The sequence below is a fragment of the Belonocnema kinseyi genome, chromosome 8 (genome assembly GCF_010883055.1).
Source record: "Belonocnema kinseyi isolate 2016_QV_RU_SX_M_011 chromosome 8, B_treatae_v1, whole genome shotgun sequence".
In the NCBI taxonomy this organism is placed as follows: Eukaryota; Metazoa; Arthropoda; class Insecta; order Hymenoptera; family Cynipidae; genus Belonocnema; species Belonocnema kinseyi.
The window spans coordinates 58,214,953-58,229,398 of NC_046664.1; positions in this window are offsets into that span (position 1 = coordinate 58,214,953).

A 14,446-nucleotide genomic window follows, 5' to 3' on the forward strand; every position below is an offset into this window, starting at 1 on the left:
ATTTGGACACCGAATTCGAATTCAGCGACCCCAAAAACATAGATATGCTAGTGTAGTCTGTCAAACAGACCACTTTTTATGTGTTCCGGTGTTATTATTGCAGAAAGTCCTCCAGTTTGTCAGAAGTAAGCATACAGTTCGTAGGGTGAACTATCAATGAATTGACATGATTCTTTTAAATTCTGTATACAACTGTTGGACTTAAATAAAATTAAACGAGAAATGTAGTCTTTCAGTAGCAGATTAGGATACAAATCGGATTTGTATGTTCGATAATATATTTGCATTTATTGGATCCGAAAATCTGTCTCATGTTGATCCTTAGTTCTTCGTAAGTGAATAGTTCTGTCCACAAATTGTAAGTAGCTAACAAACCAACATATTTTTTAGCCTTTTTTGTAGTAAGCATCATGAAAATTGGTTCCTCATTAACAAGAGAAAGTTATTATCAATCTTCAAGAAGAAAAATATGTTTATTTCCAAACCAGCCATTTTGGAGCTCTTTTCTAATTGTTTTCAATGCCATATTTGACATTCTTGCATATTTCGGTGTAAATGGATGTTAAATTTGTAAGCATAGTAGCTGTGAATGGTTAAACCATTAACGTTGAATGCAGCGATACCTTTTGGCGCTGCTTTGCCGTATCTTTACCCTTTTTTTTAGTCCACATATTATGGTTTTTAGAAGGTAACTTTTTCCTATTCCACCTTCACCACTTACATATATGTGTAAGATATTTTCAATTGTGAGGGCGAATTTCTTAACTTTATCAAATACTATATTTTCATCTAAATTTAAATTTACAATCAGACTTTAAGCATCGGCATTATCAACTTTAATTCTAATATACTGTAAACCTTGCATAGCCTCATCCACATCCAGCATCACACACCCTGAAGGTATTGATTGTCTATTATGTTCTTCATTTTGATCCATATTTTGTTTCTAAAGATCAATTTGTCTTTAAATATTAATGAATGCTTCTTCTATTTCAGTTAAACGTTCGTGATACTGCAATGCCTTTGATAGTTTATTCTTCATCAAACTGAATGTTTCAGTATATGTTTGGAAACCATTCTTCATGGTGTTTATATCTCTCCAAGGTTAAAATAATAATAATAATAATAAATATTTTTCTGGTTTCTAATCAGCTTCGTGTCTGTAGTAATTAACAAGATGACCCCGATCTCTCTTTCTTAAGTAAAATTTTTTACTTACTTCGTAAAAAATAACATTATTAGAATTCGGTTCATATTTTATTAAACCATACCATCTACGAAGTCATAGAGATTTATGGCATGTAATGGTTTTGGGCTACTAGGATACCAATCATCATCAATAGAAGGACAGAAAATATCTCTTAAATTCTTGTTCATTGATTTGATAGCTTTCATTGATTTAAATTTTTTACTACGCACCATATTATTTTTAATCCACCTTATTGTTCTATTTTTATATGTACTACATTCACAATACCCGAGACGTATTTCTACTGCTTCAATGGTGCCACATTCACCGTGATTCAATGCTCTTATTCAAAAATTCCATAGTCAGGTACGAATAGATTTGGTTTAAATAATAGAATCAAAAGTGTCAGTTGCATGACTTTTTTTAGCCTGTAAAACATACTTCGTGCAATGAATGTGCAACATTGTTGATTTTTCTCCAAAAACTTGAATGTCCATGTTCCTTTTCTATACACATAAAATAGTAGGATTATAATCATTAATAAATCGTTCTTTTTCACTTCGAGGATTATCATATAATCTATTGTTAGCTTTTAAATTTTGTCTACGAGTAATACTGGCGCAACATCTGTAAGTTTAAAACATTTCGAACTTTTCGAGGAAAACCGAATCTACATATTGTTACTGACTTTTTACATCCTTTTTATTTCTGAAACAATAATTATTATGGTGATCTTTTTAATATGTTGTTACGCGTGTATGTGAAGTTGGTGATATAATTTTTGATTTGATTTTGCATGTCACGTATTTTATAATGAAATTCACAACTTCTTCGTTGCTTAAAATCCCTAGAAAAGGTGCATTTTCATACATATTAGAGTATGAAAATGAGAAATACCTCTTCCCTGATACTCCCTGCTCCAAGAATAATGATTTACTACACCTAAAGGACTATCAGCGCTGCAGATGGATTCAAGTAGTGTAAAGAATGGCTTGTTCATATATATATATATATATATATATATATATTGTTGTGGCACCGGATCAGCTGCTATTAAAGCACATGCTGATAAATGTTTTAACTATGGATTCAAACGTTTCATATATACAATCATATCTAAACATAACTTCTTACTCGGGCTATATGTAAGAAACCATGTTACAGGTCCATAATTATCTGACATGCAACTAACATTGCTTCTCGGTATTGGAAAAATTGTTCTGAATTTCTAATTCTTGCGAAAATTGTATTCAGATTTCGTTCTGATTCATTATTTGACAATTTTTTTATGTATCTTACTGCCGTATAATTTTCGTTTGGATAAGAAATATTAAGCATAAATAAATACTGCTTTACACTTGTCTATGAAAAGTATCATTTAAGACGATTTACAAATATTGCTGATTCAGCTTAAATTGAAAATTTTTTGATTTTAGACGTGACTTTATGCACAATCTTTTGTAATAAAATGGAACTGGACAATCATATACATTTAACATTCGATGTCAATTAGTGGCAGTATCTTTTGCTTTTCTTCCATGCCAAGGATATACTGTAAATTGCTCATAGTAATTATAAAGCACATCCTTTTAGTTAATAATGCTTGGGCAACAATTTCATGTTTCTTAATATTATTCTGAGCTTCATTCAATTCTTTATGACAATCTTTATTTATCATGCGCACATTACTATCCATGTTATTCAAATTTATTGTAACATCGACATCGAAATTATTTTCTGAAGTTTCCAAAAGTTCTCCTATATCTTCAACAAAGCTGTCACGTTGTACTTCATTTTATAATTTTTCTAAACATTTCGGTAATTGAATGCTGTTGTATAGAGGGTTACATGTTTTAATTCAAATTATGGCGTTCAAAATTTTGTAGACTCCGACAAATTCTTCCCCAATGAGTTTTTTGTTTGGTTGGCACACCTCTCACTTGAATGAAATTTGTTGAATGATGCTTATTAACTTGTTTTTCAGAATCACACACTTTCTTCAAAGTCTCTTCTATTGGTAATTAGAGGTAAAAAGTTTAAATATTTATTTGATCTATTTTATTTTTATAAGGCAATTTATTATTCATAACCGTCCCTAATTTTGTCATAACTTGAAAAGCTATTTTCCTATGAATAAGGATACGTTTAAAATAATATAGTTTCTATATAAACTTTGGCGTTGTTTGTACGTCTATTTGATTTTTCATACAGGCCGATGGTGCTTTTCTTTTACGAAACGAGTTACTTCATCCATTGCAATTCTTTTTTGAAACATAATTTCACACGCGAAATGCATGCTATCTCTGGGTTGTCCATGACATGTTTGGTAAAAGACTGGAAAACATTTTTGTAAGTACACTGTATGCGGTTTTCATTTAAATGTAAATTCATATTTTCTTTGAAATTGTCTCATTTCTTGATAGCATGATTTTCTCTAATGATGATTTTTTTATTGAAACGTTTGAAGGTAATTACTTTTTGTGTTTTTTCTTTGAAATTTTGTCTTTCCTGTCACTGATTTTTTAAAGTTCTTCTCGTAATATTTTTTCATTTTGTTAGATTGTTCAATTCTTCTTACATCAGGTTGTTTGATATAATTTTGTATGTTTTGGTGCAAGTATTTGTTCTTTCTTTTTTGTTAATAATAATTCCTTCTTTTATCAATTTAATTTATTTATTTCTGTTATAATATTCCTTAAAACGATCACAATCATCGTCTTCAATGTGTTCAAATTTACTTTACAGTTATATCTTCCAAATGATTCGGGTTTTTTCTAAAATTTTTTAAAAATGCTGCTGAAGTTTACAAAAATTCCTTAAAATCTTTCAGTTTCTTTCCTAGCACTTTTGGAAATCGCAGTGGATTGTTTTCATATAGTCTGCTAAAATTATTCAAAAGAAAACATAAAAAATTCTAGGAATCTTAAGAACATTTTTGTTGTTTTCTCTATATATTTAAGACCTCTCAAAAAGCTCCCTTTTTCGATAACTGTGTAAAATGTAATAATATATTTTATAATTTTTATTTAAAATTTAGCTTACAACTTAAATAATTATGTAAACTTCCAACAGGAATCTTAATAATGTTTAATTGTGTTCAAACTTATCAAAAATCTTCGAAGGATGCTTTCGTTTGGCAACCTTTGAAAACCTGTAATTTTTTTGCAACCTTGGGCATTTTATAAGATTCTTTATTTTTATTTAAATTCTAAATTATTCGAATTTTTCATATTTATAATATCTATTTGAAACGATTTAACACATTTTTCCAAATTTTTTTCAAATTCATTTTTCAACATGAACATAAATTTCTAATTTCCCCAGAAACATTCTGGGATATCCCAATACGTCTATTATTGTTTGCAAGCATTTTAATTTATAATCTAGTGAGTTTATATCCACGACAGTAATTTTGGCAGAAGTTTTTATTTTGTATTTAATTCTTTAATTGGTCCAATTGTGTTGGATGGCATTTCATTTGAATTTGGAATAAAAAAATAAAACTACGAGAGGATGATAATTTCGCGAGTTTTATTATTATTTTCCCTTTATTCTTCATAATTTTTCAGTCAAATTCTGAGTATTTCTTTTTTTTCCTGAAAAAACTTCTTATGTGAGAAGGTGCTGGTTGCTAGCACCACAAGTTTTGCAAATTTAGAAAATCAGTAAATCTTGCAAGACATTATACTTTTTCTGGGATTTTTTTTGGCACTGATTTGAATTATAACGCTCTTTTCTGTTTTTCAAAAAACTAGATTATGTCATGAGGTGCTGGCAGCCAGCATATCATATTAGAATTCTGTATTACTTTTTGGGCTCTCCAAAACAGAAAACGAATATTTGTTTAAAATCTATTTAAAGATAATAATCACGCCAATCACATTTGTAAGATTTTAAAATATGTCCACAACGTCACATTAATATTAAAAAAATTTTTAAAAACAGCACTGGTACATCTAAACAAGCCCTTAGAGGCTGTCATTTACTGAGAGATGCATACAAATTTTAAATAATAGAAGCAAATCGCCACATCCAACTTGCTAATACATATTGTAGATAAAATATTAACCCATATAGTAATACTCAACTAATTGTTTAATTGGTTTAATTGAAAAATATTTACACTTCACAACTTGCAATTTACTAATTAACTTTTGACTTAAGGGGGGCAACCTATGTAACGACTGACAAATAAGGGTATACTTTGTGATTTTTTGAGGATGAAGAATATAGCGAATTTTTCCAAAAGTTTTATGATTTATTAGGGCACTTTTGAACTGAGAAATAATTAATAAGAGCAGTTGTTGGACATATTCAGCCGGTAGATGTGAAATTGCCCGCACTCTAGTTTTTCACAGATTCATACGAAAAACAAAAGTTTTTTGAGGTTTATATTCATAGCTTATGTGTAAACCAAAAAAAAATTTGCATGAAATTGTTTGAAAAAATAATTCTTTAAACCTTTTTTTCCAGTTTAGAGACGTTCACACAACAGACAATCATCTCAACTGTATGTGTATGAAAGGAGAACTCAATCAGTAAAATGCTTTTTGAGTTATCTTCCGGGTAATTATGAAAAATATGAAACCAACAGAAACGCATTCAAAGATTCACATGTTGAAAAAAAGGCAGCATCGACAGGCTAGCACGAAGTGCGTGTGGTGCCTTATAGAAGTGAAAGAATGTACCTGCGACTCTCAGACTGTTACAGCGTGTTTTTGCGATAACAAGCTTCCATTTGAGCAAATAAAAAAAATCTATTTTTTTAAGCCGTTAACTGAGTCGCCCCCCTTAAATTTGTATATATATATATATATATATATATATTTAATATCTATATTTTCGTATTAAAGCATATCAACACTGGTGGAAATCGGATACGGGTTGTGGGGATCACAACAAATTACGAGATTAAGAAATTTAAAATGGCAATTTTCCTACAGCAATGTATTCAAATGTTTCTCCTCTTATCGGACATTTCCATTGAAAATGGTAATTTTTTTCATCTATTTTGAAGATTATTTTATTCAAACTGCTATCTATTGCAACTAAGATTTTATTATTTGATTTATGAATATAACATTTCCCTAACTTTAGTCTACTATGAAAGTTATTAATCTGCCTGACATAAGATGGCAGTTATTAGGTTAGTAATATAATTATAATTGATATGGAAAAAGTATTCCTTAATATCAATATGAAAATTTATAATATTTTCTTAGCCATATCATAGATTGCCATCGAACTCCTGTAATCAAAAATATTATAATGATAAATTATACACATAATAGTTTTTAACGTATATATCTCGATGGCAAAACTTGCTCGAAGCTCTTTTATGAGTTGCAAAAAACTTTGCCGTTGAACATTGAAAAATCGTCTCGCACCTTAAGCAGAAGCAGAACAATTACCCAATATGATCAAGTCAAGATTTTACGTGAATTGGGTTTTTTTTGTCGCAGGTAATTTGTATTCAAAAATACACGAAAATATTTCTTCTAGTTTTTACGTTCTCATCCATCATGAGAAGGTATTAGTTTTGTATGAAACCAGGCTTTCGCGTATTTCATAAAATGTCGACAGTTTTTGCGTCAGTGTCTGTCTGTCTGTCTGACGTCGTCGATGTTGTTGCTGTGTCTGTATACCGGATGAATTTCGAAAGACTAATCAAATTTGATTGTGCTTTGACACACAGTTTGAAATCAACAATATTTTTAAAATCGTATTTTCTGATTTAAACCCAATGTTGAATGATTTCGAGTAGTAAATTACTACATATAGAATTATTTACGTAAATATATATTAATATATATTTTATTTTGTTTTCCCGTATTTCGGCTTGATACTCATAAAAGACTTTTCAATGCTAGAATCAAATATAATCTAAATCCATTTTATATGCAATCTTATTATAACGCTGACCAAAAAAATGATTTTTTTGCCAAATACAAGGTTTTCTTTCTGATATCTGAAAACTGTGTTCCATATTTTTGTAAATAATAACTGTAAGATTTTCTTCGTTGTTCATCCACTCTTAAGCGTTTTTCAAGGGAAAATATCGAGATTTCATATCGAAAAAAGTTGCGTATATTTGCCGTGATAAAGTGCTGATTTTCTTGTCAATTTTGTCAATTCCTTCTTAAATTTCAAGATTGGCTTACTTATGGATGTATACCATCCATAGGCAATTTGAAGTAAATTATTTAAAAAACAAGAAATAATTATATTAACCAATAACATAAATCTTTTAGCAGAATTGAAAACTCAAAATGGACTTCCATGTTGGTGGCGGTAGTGAGAATATAAGCTCATGCAGACGGTGAGAACATTTTATAGAGTTTATGTGAAAGGTGTGAATGGAGCAGGAGGACGGAAGCCTGGGCAGTGAGTAGGGTTGTGAGGAGTGAATTAGAGAGTTAAAAAATCAATTTTCATTGTTGTTGTGGGATGTGAATCAGCTAAATTGAAAAATTGAGATTAGGTTGGAAAGGGAGCGAGGTAGTTTTGTGATCAGGAGTGTGGGCCTTTATGGTAGACAAGGATCGTTCTCCTAGTTCTGGGGGGTGTTAGGCAAGAGAAAAGGTTTTTTTCAGGGGCTCTTTTTGAATGGATAGGTCACAGTTACTGGCGGTAGGGCGAGAAGTGGTCAACGAGAGTACTAGCGGTGCTGGTAGTGAATTCGACTAGGAGGAAATTTCCAACAAGGAAAGGGAAAAAATTAAACGAAGGAAGTGACAAGGCGAGAGAGAAAGAGGGAGAGAGAGCGCGGCTAGTGCAAGTGAGGGGGATGATCTCTTGAAGAGGGAAAGAGACATAAGAGTATGTTGGAGAGCTTGGAAATGTGAAGAAGGAGAGATTTGATAAGGAAAGTATAAGGTCAATGGAGTTCAGAATGGAGAGAAGAAAGAAGGCAGATAAGAAAAATAATATTGTAATAAGAGGATTAAAGTTAAAGGGCCGGGAAAAAAGGGTGGAGGTGGAAGCACTGCTATAGAACATAGAATGGGTCAAATTCAAGGTAGGGAAAGTTAGGCTGAAGGAGAGAAATGAGAATGAAGCGGCGGTTGTGGTTTTTGAGAGCTGGAAAGAAAAGTTGGGGGTAATGCGAAACAAAAAGAAGATAATGGATTAAAATTTTTTTATCAATCAAGGTTTGACGAGGAAAGAAAAGGATGTGCAGAGAATGATTAAGGACAAGGCTAGAAGGGAGAGAAGTAAAGGGAGTGCGGCAAAGGTAAGGTATCGGAGAATAAAAGTATATAAGAAAATGTGGGTATGAGAATGAGATGAAGTCGAGCCAAAGTGTGCTAAGGGGGTATAGTTGGGGGCTACAGTAGGAGCTCATAATAAAGAATTAAGGAAGGGCTAGCAGGGGAATTAAAACAGGCGATAGGGATGGATTAGAAGAATAAGTTCATAGAGAGTGAGATGGGGAAGGAGTCTAAATAAGGGCAGTAAACATATAAGGGGTAACGTATAAATTTGTGACTGTGTACAAGAAGAATGAGATTATTAAGTAATTAGGAAATGGTGAAATACTAAGAGAGAGAAAGAAGAGGTTATAGTGGTACTGGCGGGGGGGCTGTGATGTGAGAATTGGGAGAAAGGGGGCCTGTACCGGGAAGGGGTGAGCTTTGAAAGGAAATCAAAGTATAAGATAATAAATAAGAGGGGGATTCGAAGGGACTAGATGGATGATAAAGGCTAGGCAGTGACGAATGGTACGATTCCAGGGGTTAGTCATAGACTCTGTGTTCATGAATATGCAAAGGTGCTAGAAAACAGAGAAATTTGCGGTGTAGAAGAGGATGAAATCAGACCATTTGCCACTAATCTTGTGGATAAAAGAGGATAGTGGCTGAAAGCAGTTTGGGGAGAATGTCTATTAAGAGAAAGGGTATCATGGACGATGGAGACGATAGAGAAGTATCAGCAGCAGTTGGAAAAGGTAAGCTTTAAGGGGGAGCCGATGGATGATATATGGGAGGATCTGAAAGAGAAAGTAAAAGAGCCTGTGCAAAAGAAGTTATTTGGTGAGTATAAAAAAGAAACGGTGAATCCGTGATGAGATAGGGTATGTGAAATTCTAAAGAGAAATAGTAAAAAAAGTACAGGAAGCGGATGAAAGAAACTGCGAAAAGGGAGGAGTACATAGAAATGAGGAAAGAATTTGAGGTGTTGTTTAAAAGAAAGTTCAGAAAGAGGAAACAGATCTGGAAGAGGAGCTAAGAAGTGTTCCGATAGAAGAGGATGTGAGAAAGATAATTAATAGGTAAAGGAAATGCAGGCGGGGATAAGTAAGAAGACAGGGACTAAGGAATGGAGGGAATTTTTGAAGAATAATTTCAGTGGTCAGATACACGGAAAAGAGATGAGAAAATTCAAGGAACGAGGGAGGTAGATGGAGAGGAGCTGAATGACCTGGAGAAAGAGCAGCAGATAAGCAAATTGAAAAGATCTAAGGGAGCAGCTGGATGATTTAGAGAACGAAGCGTGACTGTTTAGTGCACAAGATGTAAGGGAGACGCCGAAGAGGGCAGTGGCAAGAGTATAAAGGGGGCGGATTCCCAAGAGGCTCGAGGAAGGGCTTAATCGTACTATTAAAAAAATAATAATAAAAAGAGGCAGGGTAATTATAGAGGAATTACGCTAATAAAAACGGCGTACATAATATACGCCATGGCGTTGGCAGATAGTCTGCACGTGGTGGATAGAGAATTAGCTGAAAAGGGTGCGAAAGTATAAACGTTTTTTTTTTAAATATAAAACGCGCGTTCCCTTCAGTGGATATTGGAAGGTTAAGGGAGGCGATGGAAGAGAGTGGAGTGGAGAGAGGCCTGATCGAGAGGGTAATGGAGGTACCTAAGGAGGCGAAAGATAGGGTGAAAGGAGGGGAGGGAATCGCAGAGGGTTTCTGGATGGATAGGGGTTTAGTGCAATGGTGTCCGCTTAGCCCAACGCTTTTTACCATTTTAGTGGCGGGTATGAAATATAAGTTAGCGGACGTAGTGTTAGGAGGAGTTAGGGTAGGTGGAATCAGAATATGGTCAGTCGCATGTTCAGATCACATAGTGCTTCCAGCGAAGAGCCAATGTACTTTGAAGGAGATGATGAAGAGGTTCAGAAGATACTTGTACAAAAATGGGTTGCTGATAAGTCGAAGGTTATGGTGTTCAGGAGAAGAGATAAAAGAGATAACGGAGGGGAGTGAAGGCAGAAAGGGAAAGCGGTGTAGTAGGTAAAAGTGTGTGTGTACCTGGGCTTCATGTTTTGGAAGAATAGGAGAGTGGTTGGGCATATAAAAGAGAGAAAGTGAGAAGAGCAAATATGGTGGTACAGGAGTTGTGGGTCTGAAGAAGAGATTGTTAGCCGATGATTTTGTTAAGCGAATAGAATTGTTCAATTTGCTAGTGATGAGAGTCTTATTTTATGGAGTGTATGCGTGTGGCGTGTAAAGATCAGGAGACATTCTTGTGAGAGGTGGGAAGCATACTGTTTAGGGAGTGTTGATATGAAAAAAATAACAGGCGTAGGGGTAGGAAGCTAGAGGTGGAAAGGGTAAGGTATTTTAGAACAAATAAACTGCAGATATATGAAGTAAGAAGGATGGTCGAGGAAGGAAGGAAGGTATATGAGATAATTAAAAAGAATGGCATGGAAATAGAGAGAAGGCAGAAGGGAAGGAGATAATAAGAGAGTCAAGGTTTGATGAGTACCATGTTTGGATCATTCTAAAGGAGAGAACGCCACTTCTGTGAGAGAAAGGTTAGCAAGGAAGTCAGGAACTTATAGCGAGAATGAAATGCGAATGCATAGAGGATCATAATGGCTTCTGGCTTTCTAGGCAGAAGAGAATGTTTAAATTGTGCTGGATGTAGGATGCAAAAGTAGAGCAGTGGTTGGAGGAGTGTGAAGATGTGAAAATGCGTAGGATAAGCAAGGAGGTATAATTGCATAAAAGGGGGGACAAAAAGGCAGTAGCATGGATGAAGTCAGTGCTGGGTAAGATGGAGAAGAAGAGAAAGAAGAAACAACAGAAACAGAGAAGGAAGCATTGTAAATGAAAGACAAAGTAGGTGTAAGAAAATTACGAAGATTGTGAATGTAGATGAGTGTTTGGAGTGGGTCCATATTATATCACATGCGGCAAGTCTCTCTGCAGCGAATCACACCTACGGCATGTCTCTTCTAAAGAATTTCACATCTACGGCTTGTCTTTTCTGCGGCATGTTATATCTGCGGCATGTCACATCTTCGGCATGACTCATCTGCGGCATATCACATCTGCGGATTGTCACATTTGGGACTTGCCACATCTGCGGAATGTCTCATCTGCGGTATGTCGCAACTGAGGCATGTCACATCTGTGGCATGTCACATCTTCGGCATGTCACATCTGCGGCATGTCACAACTGCGGCATCTCTACTCAGCGGCTTCTCTCCCGCGCGGCATTTCTCACTATAAAAAATAACTAAACTAAGGCAAGTCTCGCTAGACTAATTGTCTTACCGACGGCATCTCTCCTCCGAAAACAATTTTTGGGTTTATATTAAAATACTAAAACTTTGGGAAGCCTCCCGAAACTATTTGTCACCTCTGCGGCATCTCCAACCAGCGAAAAGTCACCCTAGTGGCGTCTCTCATCCGCGGTACAGTGTTGAAGACAACATTAAGGGGGCAAAACTGCAGTAAGTGTGTGAGGACTGATTGTCACATCAGCGGCATTTTTCGCTAGCAGCAAGACTCCCCAGTGGCATCTCTGATTTGAAAAAAATTTTGCAATTTACATCAAACTCGCAAAACTGCGGCAAGTCTCCCAAGATTAATTGTCACATTTGCGGCATCTCTCGTCAGCGACAAATCTCCACAGCGGAATCTCTTCCCCAAGAAAAATTTTCAAGCACTTCAAAAAATGTCGTAACTGCGGCAAGCCTCCTCGGCGGCACGCCTCTCCCAAGAACAAGTGTTAAGCACTTTGGAAGATAGCACAACTGCAGCAAACTCGTTAGCGGCATCTCTCCCCCAAGAAAATGTTGCAAATACTTTCAAAGAAGGCAAAATTTCAGCAAGTCTTCCCAGCGGCATCTCTCGTGAAAAAATTTTTAGGTTCTTCTAAAGATATGAAAACTGCAGCAAGTCTCCCGAAAGGTATCGCTCTACCAAGAAATTTTTATAAGCAGCGGCATCCCTCCCCAAACTAATTTTCTAATTATTTCCAAGGACGGTAAACTGCAGAAATTCTCCCCAGCGGCATCTCTCCCCAAGAAAATTTTTTCAATACTTTCAAAGATGGCAAAATTACAGCAAGTCTCCCCAGCGGCATCCCTCCTCCAAGAAAATTTTTTAAATACTTTCAAACATAGAAAACTTACAGCAAGTCTCTCCAGCAGCATCTATCCCCCAAGAAAATTTTCTAAGTAAACATTGTAAAACTGCAGCAAGTCTCCTGAAAGGAATCGTTCTTCCAAGAAAATTTTATAAGCAGCGGCATTCCTTCCCAAACTAATTTTCTAATTATTTCTAAGGATCGTAAACTGCAGCTAGTCTCCCCGGCTGCATCTTTCTCCCATTAAAATTTTGTAGGACTTCTGAAAATATCAAAATTGCGGAAAGTATCCCTAGCTGCCCCCCCCCCTAAAAAATTTTCTAAGTGTCTTTAAAGATGGCAGAAATTCGGCAAGTATCTTTAGCGGCATCTCTCCCCCAACTCATGTTCTAATTAGTTCCAAGTATGGTAAACTGCAGATAATCTCCCCAGGGGCACTCTCTCCCAAGAAAATTGTATAAGCACTTCCTAAGGTGGAAAAACTGTGGAAAGTCTTCCTAGAGGCTTCTCTCTTCCAGGAAAATTTGTTAAGTCCTTCCAAAAATGGTAAAACTGCGACAAGCCTCCCAAGCGGCATATCTCCCCAAAGAAAATTTGTTAAGGTCTTCTTAAAATAGCAAAAGTGCGGCAAGTCTCCCCAGCGGCATCTCTCCCCCAACAAACATTCTAAGTAATTTTAAAGATGGCAGAAATGTGGCAGGTTTCCCCAGCGGCATCTCTTTCCCAAGAAAATTTTTCACGTCCCCTGAAAATAAAAATAGCCAGTCTGAAGGAAATGGCAACGAAAATTCGAAAGAGAGTTAGCTTCAAGTTTCCTTATTAAGCTTATTATTCTGTGCATTATTATATCAACTTCTTCTGTTTATTTGTATGTAACATATTTGCAGTCTTATTATGTTCGGAAAAACTCATAAAATTTTCTTGGAGCAGAGATGCCGGTTGGAAGACTTGCCGAAGTTTTGCCGTCTTTGGATGTACTTAAAAAATTTTCTTGGCAGAAAGATGTCTCTCGGGGGGCTTGCCGCAGTTGTTCCATCTTTGGAAGTACTTAACATTCTTCTTGGGAGAGAAATGTCTCTCGGGAAACTTGCCGCAGTTTTGCTATCTTTGAAAGTGCTTAACAATTTTTCTTGGGAGAGAGGTGCCGCTGAGGAGGCTTTGCGTAGTTACGTCATCTTTAAAACTACTTAAAACATTTTTTGGACGAGAGATGCCGCTTGAACTATTTGCCGCAGTTTGGCTATCTCTGAAAGTACTCAAAATTCTTCTTGGGTGAAAGATGTCTCTCGGGAGACTTGCCTCAGTTTTTCCATCTTTGGAAGTACTTAAAATTTTTTTTGGAGAAAGATGCCGCTGGAGAGACTTGTCACAGTTTTGCCATCTTTGAAAATAATTAAAAAATACCTCAGATGTGACATACCTCAGATGTGACATACCTCAGATGTGACATACCGCAGGTGTGACTCGCCGCAGAGAGATTTGCCGCATTTGACATGAAGCTGGCAATGCGAGCCAAATCGAGAAAATAGCGAAATGCGTGCCAGGAGAGAGGAAGACTCTGCTGTTGTAAAAAAATTCTGTCAAAAATAAAAGTGTAAACAAGTCAATTTCTCAAGGCCAGCAGGACGAAAAATACACGTTTATCTATCTACTAATCCTGAAAATCATTTAATATTATGCTACTGGAAAAACCTGCACTTAATAAGTTTTTAAAGGATCATAGTATTGACTTTTTTTGGTAATTATAGTTTTGTAATACTAAAGCTGATTCAATGTATAAAAATGTGTAGGTCTTACTGTCAAAACTTTTTGATATCATAGTCCAAACTTCTCTTATATCGTATGGTTTAAAAATTTATTTTTACACATGCTCAAATACTTTAAAGAAAAAACGGGTTTCCTTTTAATTTAGATCTATCATTGCTAACTT